Genomic DNA, 13,949 nt, shown 5'->3' with positions numbered 1-13,949 from the left:
TCCCAGAGTCTGAAGAAGGATTTTAACCCAGTCTCCTCTCAGACATTTCAATGTCTGTTTTTGTTTTTGTTTTGGGGCCACAAGCCAGTGACACTCAGGGGTAACTCCTCTCTATGAGCTCAGAAATTGCTCCTGGTTTGGGGACCATATGAGATGCTGGGGCACCTAACTGCAGTCTGTCCTAGGTCAGCCGTGTGCAAGGCAAAACACACTACCACTGCACCACCTCTCCAGCCCCTCCCCACTTATTTTTTGTTTTCATCTCAATGTCTGGCTCCATAGCCATCAAATTCTCATGAAACACAGGGCTCTTTTCAGTTTAAATGTTTTCAGTATAATCTGTGAATCTCCTTTGCCATCATTTCTGTTTCACAACCACCTCAGGTCATCTGAGTAGGAGTCAGTATTGAATTTCCACCTACTTTAAAAGCCTGACCCCTTGGGACAGCTTTTAAGGCATGAATGTGGCTTCAGGGATTAACCTTGGGTGAACAGTTAATGTTAATTAAAGAGCAAAGTGTTCTGGTGCTTTTGTGGTGCTAATGAAGTCAACAGTCTACTATTTGCTCAAGCAGGCTGAGAGCAGTTGTCTGCATTCTTGACAGTTGATCTGCTCCTGTCTTTCTTCCCCTATCCAGTCTCTATAAACTTCTTTTCCATGCCACAACATTTCACTGGTAGGTCACTGAGTCCCACAGTGGGCCTTGAAAGGTGGAGGAATAGAAGAGGCAGAGACAGAAACAAACTTGACCATCTAGGGTCTTTCTTTATTGGGAGGGTACACTCCTAGGCTGGGCAAGGTCTATTTCCTTAGGCTGCCAAAGCTGCCTCAGTGGTCTGGAGCAGGCTTATTTAGCTTCATCTGGAGGGGGAAGAGAACAGGGCTGGAAAAGGGATGTGCTGTCCTGTCCTGGATGAGGTTGTAAATCCTCTATTGACCCTGGAAACAGGTCAGTTGGGATCTCACTGGTCAGTCCTTATGAGTTATGGTATGAGCCAACAGCCTACTATTCTCTTGGAGTTTGTCATCACGACAAACTGGACATACGTCCTGTGTTTCTTTCTCAGCTCCAATCTTACCTCGTGTCTTTACTCTTTTTTTTTTTTTTTTTGGTGGGGGGCATACCCGGTGATGTTTAAGGGTTACTCCTGGCTCTCTGATCAGAAATCGCTCCTGGCAGGCACAGGGGATCATTTATGGGATGCTGGGATTCTAACCACCATTGGTCCTGGTTCAGTGGCTTGTAAGACAAAAGCCCTACCACTGTGCTATCTCTCCGGCCCTTATTTGGTGTCTTTAGTTATGACAAGCTCTTCTCCTGGTGGAAGTTAGGATTGCCTAATTTTTAACACTTTCTCCCACCCTCAATCTGTCCCTGAGTATCCCTATACTCTTGTTCCTCTGTCTCCCTATGTTTCTTGCGAAAGTACTGCTCTCCCTCTGTTTTTTCCTACTTGGATGTCAACCAAGGGAACCTGCCCTCATTGATGAGACCCATGGTTGCCAGACAGAAAATCCTGCATCTCATCTCCCTAAACATCTCTGTATTTCATAGCCAATGTTTGGTTTTCAATGATGACTTCTATCTTCAGGACTTGACCTGTAAATCCTTCCCCATTAGTTTGCATTGCTAGGGCAACTTTCAGTTTGTTTTTCTTTGAGGAACATACTACAGCTGTGGATGGATGAATGTTGAGGAGATTAGCTGAAATACTGAGTTACAATCTGGGGACAGCATTTCAGCCTGCAGCTTACTCTGGGAGAGAAAAGGGACCTCATAAACCTGGCTTTGAAATGGATGTCCCTAGAGTCCCAAGGATGAACTCAGAATTGGTATCTGGGAAGCCAGTTGGGAATAGCAGCTAATTTGAAGCTGAGAAGTGAAGGCTGGGAAGGGTTTGAGATCTGGGGATGAAAAGAGTGTCCTATCCCCTCACTCAGGTTGTGATGACAGGTGTGATGACACAAGGGAGTTGTTTTCTTCCTGTCCTTTAACAAGAGACTTGGGGACCACATACAATTAATGTTTAGGGATTGGAAGGAATTAAGGACTGAATGCTGCTGTCAAATCAGTCTTTGGAATGCAAGAATTGTTATAAAACACAAGGCCATCCTGAAGGGAACTCTTTGTTTTGTTTTGGGGCCACATTTAGTAATGTTCAGGATCAGAGGGAGGTCAGCCAAATGCAAGGCAAAGATTCCTCCCGCTGTGATGTGGCTCTGGTCTCTCCTCCAAGGAGCCCATAAAGAGCGTATTCTGAGTAGCCAGCAGCTAATTCCTGGATTCCCAGGAACCCCATCCTTTGACATTATGGGAAATGACTGAGCCTGGTTTTCCCATGAAGTCATGGAAAGAGGAGGCCAACTAACTAGGGATTTCACTTAATACAAAATTGATCGGGAGTGTTCATGTTTAATCCAGGAACAATTTTCCATAAGAATTTACAACTCCCCAATCCAAATGGTCAGTTCTTTCCCCAAGAGTTAGGGAGTATTTTCCGGTTCCATGTCCGACTGGATTCACTACATCCAGAGGGGAGCAATTCCAAAACATCCGGAAGTCCAAAGGCCATGAAGAAAATTTTAAGATACTTACATTTCTTCTGAGCCTACTGTGAACTCATTTAATGCTTGTGTGCAACCACTTAAACCTTTCAAACCCTCATCTTTCTATAAAAGTTTATACAGTTCAAATTGATTAGACAAAAACATACCTTGTACTAGAAGGATCAACATTCATAGTCCAAAGGACTTCATAAGATCCATTTTAACATTGTTCTCCCATCTTTATTGAAATGATTACCCTTTAGTAACTTCTATGGTTATTTAAAAAAAAGTTTAACACTCGCCCAGGTGGCAGTCACATTGATACTATTTGCCTTCATGCCACTGCCTCGAGCCTTCATTCCATGTCATGTAGACAAAGAGGGCCAGCACCACATGGACAGCAACCCCTAGATGATGGCAATATAGATGTGGCTGTCCCTGTTGGACATCCTAAAGGCTCCTTCAAATATGTAAGACTTTGTCAAGTGATCATCAGCTCTGTGAAGATTACAAGAGTGTCTTCAGGGTAGAAGCCAAAGAGCTTTCCTGTCGAAGTTCAGGCATGTTCAGGGATGCTTTATCCTGGCTGTGCCCTGGACAGGTTGCCAGCACAGAAGGGCTGGGGCTGCAGTGCATGGTAGGGGCCCACCAGCAGCCAGTCAAGCAGGAAGTGCCTGAACAACTAGATTATTGATGTATACATTTAATGAAAAAAAATGACAGAAGATAGTGATTTTTCAAATGAAATGAAACCAGTGATAATAGTAGTTAACTTTGGAGAAATAAAACAAGTGCAGACACCAACCACCTCACATTTCCACTGCATCCCAGACAGACATTGCCTTGGCTTCCTTCACTTTTTTGTGTATTTTCTCCTATTCTGACATTATGATAAGTCTATAGAACCTTACTCAGTGTGAGGACCCAGATCCATATATGCCCTCCACATAGGGTATCAGATCTAAGTGTTGGCCAATTCCAGTGGGATATGGACCCTGAAGGATCCTCATCTTTATACCTGGACTACTAAGTGTCCAGATCATCTGTTTGCATGGGAAAGTGCCTCATGGTGCTTCTCTTCCATATGCTGCTTCAGAGATAAAAAGGGGGGTTGGGACCATCACAGATTACCCTATTCTACCCCAATGATAGGGGTATCTGCTAAAATGACCAGCTGGAGGCTACTCTGTGGGGTTCCTAAGTGGGTTTTGTAATGTATATTATGAGGAAGGCAGGATTTTCAAACCTGGGGACTTCAAGTGTAGATATGAGACCTCCTGGAGGCCTGCACAGGCACCTTATATAAATCTGCAGTATTTCCTCCAAAGGAAATTATTGTTGGAGGTGGGAGCCAGCTCTGCTCAAAATGCAGGCAATGATTGTGAGTGAGAGAAATAGAATGCCTGTCTTGAATGCAGGCAAGGGGTGTGGGAGGAGGGAAATGGAGGGTATTAGTAGATGGGAATGTTGCATTGGTGAAGGGATGTGTTCTATACATAATTGAAACCCAACTACAAACATTTTTTGTAAACATGGTTCTTAAATAAAGATCTGCATTTTTTAAATGCAGGTAGTGAGTTTCTGTTTCCAGGAAGGTTGGCTCCCATGACCTACTTCTTTTGCAAACTTGGTCTGACTTTTGGGATCCTTTTCTGGAAATATCTGATCACCTCAGTGGTTTGCTGGGTTTTGTGCTTTTACTGAAGTTGAAGGAGGAAGTAGTGAGATACTGTGCTCTCATCTTCCCTCTTTTCTGTATTCTTCCATGTTATTCTTTTACTTCTCCATCCTTCTGTTCAGTTAAGGAGAATACTATTTCTGGGCCAAACTCATGCTGGAATTTTGTGACAGCTCAAGGGAAGGGAAGGAGGGACCTGTGCAGAGGTAACCAGTGAAGGAAAACATCTGGAGTTGGGGGTTTCCAGGTCAGAGTCAGAATTCATGAAGGTTGCCCTGCTAGGTGGACCCTGTTCTTCTGACCCACGCCTCCTTCCCAAGCACATTCATGGTTGCTCAATACCATGTAGTGGTGCAGATTGGGGATTTGGTGTAATGCCCTATTGCATTGCCCAGGTGATCAGGATTGAAAAGAAATTTTCTGGGTTTTTAATGATTCAGGAATTCAAGGACCAGGATAAAATTAGTTCCTTTAAGATAGTAATCAGAAAAAGAAAGGGGAGAATGGGGGGAAAGCTACAGAGAGCTGTTGATGAATAAAAGTTTCAAAGACATTAAAGAGTAAATAAATGACATATTTTGTGTCTTAATCTTTAAAAATATAAAAAGCAAACAGATAAATGGACAATTTAGATGGTAATTCCATGGTCATGGAAAAGATAAGGTTAGTCTCAAAGGTGAGGTAAGAATGCGGAGTTCTGTTACCTATGGCCAGAGAAAGACCAACCTCACAACCCACGCACTTTCCATGCCCTCTTTCCTCCTCGGGTGCCTGGGCTGCTGCACCTCTGCAATGATGTCTGACTCGAGTATACCCAGGGTTCCTTTCCAGCACTCATGTTTGAGAACTGTTTCTAGGAAGCAATGTCTGTGACCTTTCGTTCCTCCAAAAAGGCTCTCATAATCTTCACGTACATACATTCTGTGTCTAATGTGGACTGACCATCCACCCTGCCCTCATATCTTCCTCATTACTTCTCTTCCATTTCATTTTTTCCAACATCCACTACTCCTACTTATAATATTGTAAATATAGAAATTTGGAGGGAAGATCAGGAATACATTTTCACCCTTCTTCGTGGACCTTAAAGAGTTGTTAAAACCTGTAGAGGAGAAAGTCAGCCAGCACCCTTTGAACATGATTGATAGTGTTGGGGATGTGTGTGCCATCTCCGTTGCCTGTCTTCTGGTTTCCAGCTAATATCTTGACCTTTCTATAAAACCTAATTTGCCTGAAGCATTTTTGAGACTGCACTCATGGGCTTAGAGATGAGGCTGAAATCAAATAAGATTTATTCAGTTTCCCTTAACTAAGTTTAGAGACCTGGTTCCATTATAAAGACAAATAGATAAACTAGCCTCCCATTTAGTACAAAGTTGGAAAGCAGAGTTCAATTCTGGAAGCATCTGCTGATAAGGATAATATAAAAGAGAAGAAAAAATATTTTAAGGGCCAGTATGATAGTACAGTGGATAGGATGCTTGCATTGCATGTGTCGATCTGAGTTTGATTCCTGGTACCCCATAGTCCCATAGCATTGCCAGGAGTGGTCCCTGAATATAGAGTCAGCAGCAAATATGGGTGTGGCCCAAAAATATTAAAGAAAAAAGAGAAAAGAAAATGTTCATCAAAGGTTAAAACCCTCCTTTTTCAGTATGTTAGGACCAAAAGGGCTTTCTTGGCCTTCAATAAATACTGTAACAAAGTCATATAGATTTTAATTTAAAAACAAACCAACATAAGTGGCTAGATAGGAAGTACTAAAAACTGGGGAATCCAACACTGCTTTGCCCTTTCAGAGTTTGGAAATACTTGCATCATCTCTGACCCTCTTTTCTCTGTGGGTGAACCCAAATGCCCTAGGTGTATTGTCTTAACATACAACCTTCTGGACAGATATCTCTGTAGCCCTCTTGCTTTTGCTTTTATTTTTGGGGGGCCACACTGACCTCTGACATACTAGTAGTACTCAGAGCTCATTTACTCTTGGCTCTGTACTCTGGGGGTTACATGGGTACCAGAGATCAAAGTTGAATTGACTTCATGCAAGGCAAGCACCTTATCCGTAGTCCTATTCCTCTGGTCTTTACTTTGCTGTCAATAGCACTCATAATTATTTTTAATCACACAAAGCTTCCTAAACTGCCATTGTAACATTAATCTAGAAACTAAGAACTACTAGGACAGTCTTGTTAGGAGAAACTATTTTCTGAGGGGTACCTGTTTTAGCTTGAACAGTCTTGTTTGTCTTGTGGGAAAAAAAAAAACTCCATGTACAGGGAAGTCAAAGTATTTCAATGCAACAGATAGCATATAAGGGGAGCTGGAACAAATGTTTTTGAGTGTATTGATTTTAAAATTGATCTGGGTTTGTTTATATTGCAAAGACTTACAGAACAGAGAAAGACCCTGTGACGCCATCATACCTGGGATAGCTGATCATTGTCCTTCTATGGATAAGTAGACATTGTCCTTCTATAGGTGGAGTGTGCTTCTCTCAGCCTGGAGAGACCAAGTCAACACAGTCTTCCCAAAACAGAGCTCATGTTCTTCATATTAAATGAGTTCTGCTGACGGCCTCCTGTTTCACTGACTTTGAGCATAGTACTTTTTGCCCACCACACAGAAACTCTAGCTAGCATCAATGATGGGGAGATTGTTTTGCACAACGCAAGAGCATTGTTTATTCTTAGTATCATTATCCAAAGCAAGTGATTAGATTTTCTTTAGTCAAAGATCTGGGCTGGAATTGCGTCACCTCTAGTTCATGGCTCCTCTCTGTCAGTGCTCAGATGCTGCCCCAACAACCATTTACAAAAATGAAGACATTTTCAAGGTCCATTGCCCCAGTTCTGGTGGGGGGGAAATCTTTGTGAGTTTGATCAGTTTGATCAAAAGTGCTTGGGATTGAGGGAAGTTTCAGGAGAGAATTTATCATTGGGAAGAATATTCATTTGTTGATCATAATCCCAAGTGATGAAACAGGCACATGAGTTCATAGTCTACATCTCAAAAAGCAGAGCCATGAATAATGTAAATGATGTGTAAATGATGCCAGTACAGGGGCCTTGTATCCTATTTGCTGTCTCTGAAATTCTGTATCATGTACCATCAATCTCCAGTCTGCCTTTATTCATAAGTTGAAACAATGAAATTTGGATATATTTTTAGTAGAAGGAAAATCAAAATGTCATGTTAAGGGGGAGAGAAAAACCCTCATGAAGGTGGCTTTGGTGAGAAATGTTCTTAGAGTGACAGCACATTTTCTTGGCTTATGGAGGGATATTTGGTATATAGAATTCGGCACCTTCAAGATTTATAATTTAATCCAATTTTGAAAATCTGCTCCATTGTCCCTAGTTTCTTGAATGAAGCTTTAAAAAAACTTTGGAATTTCCTGGCTGGAAAGAATATCCTTTTAAGGTCAATCAGATGGCTGACAGGGATCTTGGGTTCAGCACTGGAATGCCAAGTAACGATAAGATAGCTGTAAGTTCAGGCCAATAAGGGGGGTAGTTTGATGTTAGCTTGTGCATAGATCACTGATGTTGTTGGTCCTACATACATGATAAAGCCCCCATAAAACTCTGGACACCAGAGATCAGTGTACCTTTGGGTTGGCAAGTCCACTGATGTGCTAGAAGAGGCTAAAATACTAGGACTTAATGGAGAATGGGAGGAAGAGGGTCAGGGAACTCCAAATTTGGAATACTTTGAGCATCTCTTGTGACCTGTATCATAAAGCTGCATGTGGAAGTTAGGGCCCTAAGTTCTATTAACCTTTCAATGAATTGTTTCCCTCACAGTGGAAGCTAAAGGGGGTGTAGAGGAGGGCAGCAACAGTCACAGCCCCTTTCTGAAGGCTACTCATTGAATCCCATTTCTCGCTCTATCCTGAAAAAGAAAAAGAGGAATTATCACCACCCCATTTTACAGATGAGAAATCAGGCTCAAAGAGGTGCAGAAACTTGTTTTTTCTGGAGCACAAAGTTGCTCAGACCCAAGTGGTGGTCTTGATCCCAGACCTAAGTCTCTTTGTTGAATAAAGGTAGAGATGGTAACCATTCAGGGACGCAATAAAGTCCACGTTTTCTTGGGGGTTTTGCCCATTCAGTTGGTCACTACTAACCCAGAAATGGGGAGGTCTGACATGTCTGCTTCACGAAGGCATCATGATCTTTGAAACTCTTATGATTGATGGAATTTTCCCCTTTGCTCTTCCTCCTGAGGCAGCAACAGTGTGGCATCAGTGCCACCAGGGGCAGGTTGGACAGGAAGTGGCTCCTTTCCTGCAGCCTCCACACTGGCACCCACCCCCAAACTCTCTTCTCTTTGCAACCAGGCCCCATGCCTGCATGTCCCCTCACTGGCAACTCCAAGGGATGCCCCAAGGCTGACCATCTTGCAGGCTCATGGATGGTCCAAGTTTTTTCTCTGAGCCTCCTGAAGTCCCAAGGCCTGCAGTAAAGGCATCTTGGATGTGTGTCTAATGACTGCCAGGAGCATTGTCTCCTGTACTTCCCTCCCCATCCTTCCCAGGGAGGTTACCTCAGGTCCTAACTTCCCCAAGGACAACCCCTTCATCGGCAGGTCTGAAGGCAGAAGACAGTTGCTCCTTAGGAAAATACCAAAAGGACCAGAAACTACTTCATGAAGGAAGCACAGATTGTGGAGATGTGGGGAGCATTACAAGCAGAACCACATTCTCTGTACTTTCCTAAGTGCTCTGACTTTCTGACTCCTGACTTTCTCTCTGATTTGCCAAGTCTCTAACTCTAAAGTCCTGGTGTCACCTACCAATATCAGACTTCAGAATTCCTGTGGAACATTGTGTGTTTGGGTGTGGGTGGATGGGTGGGTGGGTGTGGTGTGTACACATACATGGCCATAATCTCTCTTGACCAGCCCTAGACCAGGCCACAAAGCTCCCACAAATTGGATGAAGACTTCTTCACAGAAACTTTTTGGGGTTCAGAGAGTGAAGAGGTGGTTGTGTGAGAGCTGGAGGTGGAAGGAGTATAGTGGGCAGAGGACAGTGCTGGGGCAAAGATTCACAGTGAAGACACAGGCGCTTTGACCTCCTACTCGGATAAGATTGAGGCTAGGGACAGGGGTCACAGACATTGAAGGGCTTTCTAGGCCATTGTCATGGGTCCAGACATAATCCTGGAGGTCCTGGGGCCACGAGAAGTTGCAGAATATTGAGGGACCAGATAATTTTTCCCCTCAAGAGCTGTGTTGTTTTAAGCTTATCAAAGTTGAATGAAATGTAAAATTCTCTTGCGATTGTTCTTGACCCATTCTTTGTGCTCTGAGCTCCCTGTGGCTACTGTGCCAGGGAGTACTGATCCAGAATATCCGCATTATGACAGACACTTAGATAAAATAGTCTATATAAAATAAGATATTTTGGCCTGCTCAGGGGGCAGGCTAGCAGGTTAAATGAGAAACTGGGGGTAAAGGTGGAGGAGGGAATGTTACACTGATAGTGGGATACTGGTGTCAAAACATTGTATGCCAGAAACAACTCTTATTATGAGTGATTGTAAAGTATGGTGTTTAAATAATTAATTTAAAGCTTCCCTACAATTTTAAATAAGTGATTTTAAATAATTGGGGATAATTGGGGGACATTAATAGCAGAGTAAAATCAAGGCATCAAGTTACCTGACTCAAAAAGTATATTGCAAAGTAATTGTAATTAAATCTGCATAGTCTGATATGAAGGTCTTGAGTTCATTTTGATCTGACTTTTGTGCATGGTGTTAGAAAGGGGTCTGATTCCTTTTCTTGCACAAAACTGACAAGTTTGCCCATCACCACTTGTTAAACAGGCTTTCCTTGCTCCACTTCAGTTTTATTTGCTCCTTTATCAAAATGTAACTATCATATGCCTGGAGATGCGTCTCACAATATTAGTTCTATTTCAGTGGTGTGTCTTTGTTGTAATACCATGTGGAAATAAAACATTTAACTCCATCAAAAAATGGTAGTGGAGATGAATAGAAATCTCTTCAAAAAAGACATATAGAGGGGCCAAAGAGATAGCACAGTGATAGGGCGTTTGCCTTGCAAGTGGCCGACCGAGGACCAAAGGTGGTTCAAATCCTGGCATCCCATATGGTCTACCCTGCCTGTCAGAAGCAATTTCTGAGCAGAGAGTCAAGAGCAACCCCTGAGTGTAGCCGGGTGTGCCCCCCCCCCAAAAAAAAGGACATAGATTGGTCAAAAAGTACATGAAACGATGCTCCATATTGTGAGTATCCCCTCTCCCAGCTTCTTATTTATTCCACCTGAATAATCAGAACTGCCCACACCTGGAATGGGCGGGTAAAGGAGGTTGATTTGGAGGGAGAGAGTGATGAAGGAGAGTTAGAGGAAGAAGTGGGGCAGAAGTGAGAATCAACAGCGAGATTCAACAGATTTAGTTGAATTGAACAAATTTAGTATCAGCAATTCAGCAACAGATTCAGCAGCAGTAGCGTCAGCAAAGGGATTTAGTCAGCCTGGAAGCCAGTTAGAAAGCCTGGAAAAAGCAGCTGAAAGGGAGACAGAGGCTAAGAGAGCCAGAAGGAGAAGCTGCTAGAAAAAGGCTTAGTATAGAGGCTGTATGAGGAGGGACTGTGAAATAAAGCTGGCTGACTCCTGGGACTTCATCTGACTGTTTTATCAATCTCTCTGCCCTCACCCTGAAACTTCAGACCTGCCAGGCCGTAGAGGCTGCAGGAGCCAGGTCAAGCCCAGAAAGGCCTCACCATCCCCACACCAACTCTAGGACTCTTAATTAATATACTAAAACAACACCACATCATTAATCATCAGGGAGATGCCAATTAAACAATGTGATTCTCATACCACAGAGACTGACACACATCAAAAAGAAACAAGAACTACCAGTGCTGCTGAGGACACAGAGAGAAAGGGACTCTCATTCACTTCTGGTGGAATGTGTATTGGATCAGCTTTTGAGGAAATAAATGAATGCTTTAATACCTGACCATTGAGCTTCTACTTGACCCAGCAATACTATTTGGGGAATATATTATAGGGGGAAAAAAACACAGTAAAAGACATCTGTATTTTTACATTCATTGCAGTACTATTCTCAATATCCAAAATATGAAAACAACCTAAGTACCTGAGAACTGAGGGGACAAAGAAAGCATTGAATACTATGGGGCTATTAAAAATAATAAAGTAATATAATGTATCTATACATAGACAGATATGGAGAGTACCACGCTGAGTGAAATGAGTCAGAGAGAGAAGGGAGAGATATGAACACTTGCACTCATGGTGCATAAAAGGAGATATTATATATATGTATATATATATACATATATATATATATACACACACACACATATATAGAGAGAGAATAGTCTTTCACAGAGGCAGGCTGGGTGCATGTTTGGGTGGGCAGGGAGGATAATTGGGGAAATTGGTGGTGGCAGGAAAGACTGGTGAAGGGATGGATGATGGAATATTGCATGACTGAAACTCAACTACCAACTTCTTTTTAAGTCTATACATTACAATGGTTTAATTTTAAAAATAAAAAATCTAGGGGCCAGAGAAGTAGCACAGTGTATAGGGCACTTGCCTTTCATGCTGCTGACATGAGTTCAATCCCCAGCATCCCATATAATTCCTTTAGCATGCCAGGAGTAACCAGTGACACTGCTGGGTGTGTTCCCCTAACATACAAACTAAAAAGCTCATATAGAGCTCATTTCACAACAAACTACCTCCAAACCTATCTAGAAACCCTCTGCTATTTCCTTATCTCTCCATGTGCCTCTGGGGCACAGAAAGCGAGACATTAGGCCTGTACCTAGCAGACAGGAATAAGTCAGATATGACTAGCCCTTAATACTTTCCATGCTGCTGCTTCAAACTGCTACTTAATAGAATGATCACAGGTCTAGAAAGATAGTACAGTGTGTAGGACTATTGCCCTTCAGACAGCAATAGCTCCTCTCAAGCACTTTAACAAGCTCAGATAATTTGTTCAGATGCAGATGAAGCTGCCTCCTGGCTTTCCTGTAAAACTAGGTACACCCTTGTTTCCTGCGATCACAGTCACTGACTTTTCAGGAGTTTTTCTACAATGAATTTGATGGTTCCATCTTTACTCTACCTCATGACTTCAAGGAAGACCCAAGCTTATTTTCTAACCTATGAAGGCTGGGAACATTATACTGTTGAAACAAGGAAAGCAAGAGAATTAAAAGATCCCAGATGTGGACCCAAATAGAAGAAAAGGGAATTTCCACATGGGACTACCCATCAGAAATATAAGGAAATGGGCCTCTAAAGATTTCAGTAGATTTCCTGATGGGCCATTTATTTAAGTTTTTTCAAAGTAAACATAAATAGAATAGTTTGACATCTTTTTTTTATTGTAAGAATTTATTCAAGAGACAAAATTGATTAACATAATGGGGTAAACTAATATAACATAGTATAGTGACATGACAAATATAATGTAATTGATATAATAATAATACATGAAAGTCAAAGCAAGTTTCTGATTAAAAACACAATTTTTTCCATAATGGCTTATATATCTTTCACAGTAGTATTCTAGGCCAATATTAACATTGAATCAGGGGAATACCCATCACCAACTATGTCCTCCCCCCATTCCAGTTCCCTTTCTACAACCCATATACCCCACCATCACCCCCTTAGTCCTTATGTAAAACAGTTTTGAGTGCTGATTTGTTTTTGTAAAATGTTATACTTCTTGAACTATATATGCATATAAATATAATATCTATGTTGGATTACTGGTCCCACCCTAAACAATATTCATACTCCTCCTTAGGGTGTGATCTGGTGATAGAATTATTGGACTTTTCCCTACTTAGTATTCCTCTTCCACCCTAGAATGTGACCTGGTTAAAGAAAAGTCAAGTTTTGGGGGTTTGGCTGGGTAAGACACCCCAGAGACTGTCGCAGAGATTTGCAGTGGCCATGTGCCCTGCTACCAAACTCATGCAAGTATTTGTGGCTGTTGTGTGCTGGCAGACTTTTGTGCCCTCCTTGTTCAGGGCCCTGTGTGCCTTGGATGTGTGCATCCCCAGAAGGGACCACCTGAAATTGGAATCCAGATGTAGCAGTAGTATTTGCAGCATTCAGAGGGCAGTGTTCCAAATGCCATCACTGGACCAGCTCTGGTGATGGTCCAAACCATCCCCGGACCCATGTGTGGACTGTGTAAGGACTGGCCACCAGATTCCAAGTGGGAGTCCCAGGCCCCAACAGAGCTGAATGGGGGAGAGTTTCTGCAAACCTGCTTGAGGCAGGCACAAGTCAAGCAAGGCCTGGGAACTAACATGAACAGGTATTTCAACTTGAGACTGGAGGTTGGGCTCCAGCCTAGATAATGCCTGGTGGTGCAGGATTGAGCCCCGTTGCTGGGGGAAACCTGGTATATGAATGAATCTAGCTATGCAGCCAGCCTGGTGGACCCCAGTGGTCACCCAGCCCTTCACAGATGTGATTCTGTGTGGCCAGGAGGAGGGGATAGTATGGCAGGATAGTATGACTTCCCTGTGCCCTGGCAGGCTGGCCCAGGTGAAAGGGCATTGGGACAGGACTGCTGCCCAACAGAGAGCCCTGGATTGCTGCCAGTGGTGGCAGCATGGCAGGTTGCTGTGTGCTGGTTCCATTTCTATAACGGGCGGTGAATCAGGTTTAGGTTCAGCCTTCACTCTG

General features: G+C 42.8%; 1 pseudogene; it reads right to left on the bottom strand.

Annotated features, from left to right (window-relative positions):
* Positions 1 to 2,872: 2,872 nt before the first annotated feature.
* Positions 2,873 to 12,782, bottom strand: LOC126030674 (vacuolar ATPase assembly integral membrane protein VMA21-like; annotated as a pseudogene).
* Between the last annotated feature and the right edge of the window lie 1,167 nt (positions 12,783 to 13,949).

The sequence above is a fragment of the Suncus etruscus genome, chromosome 15, assembly GCF_024139225.1.
Source record: "Suncus etruscus isolate mSunEtr1 chromosome 15, mSunEtr1.pri.cur, whole genome shotgun sequence".
Taxonomy (NCBI): domain Eukaryota; kingdom Metazoa; phylum Chordata; class Mammalia; order Eulipotyphla; family Soricidae; genus Suncus; species Suncus etruscus.
Note: the sequence above shows the minus strand (reverse complement) of the source record. Positions and strands in the feature narration are given on the sequence as shown.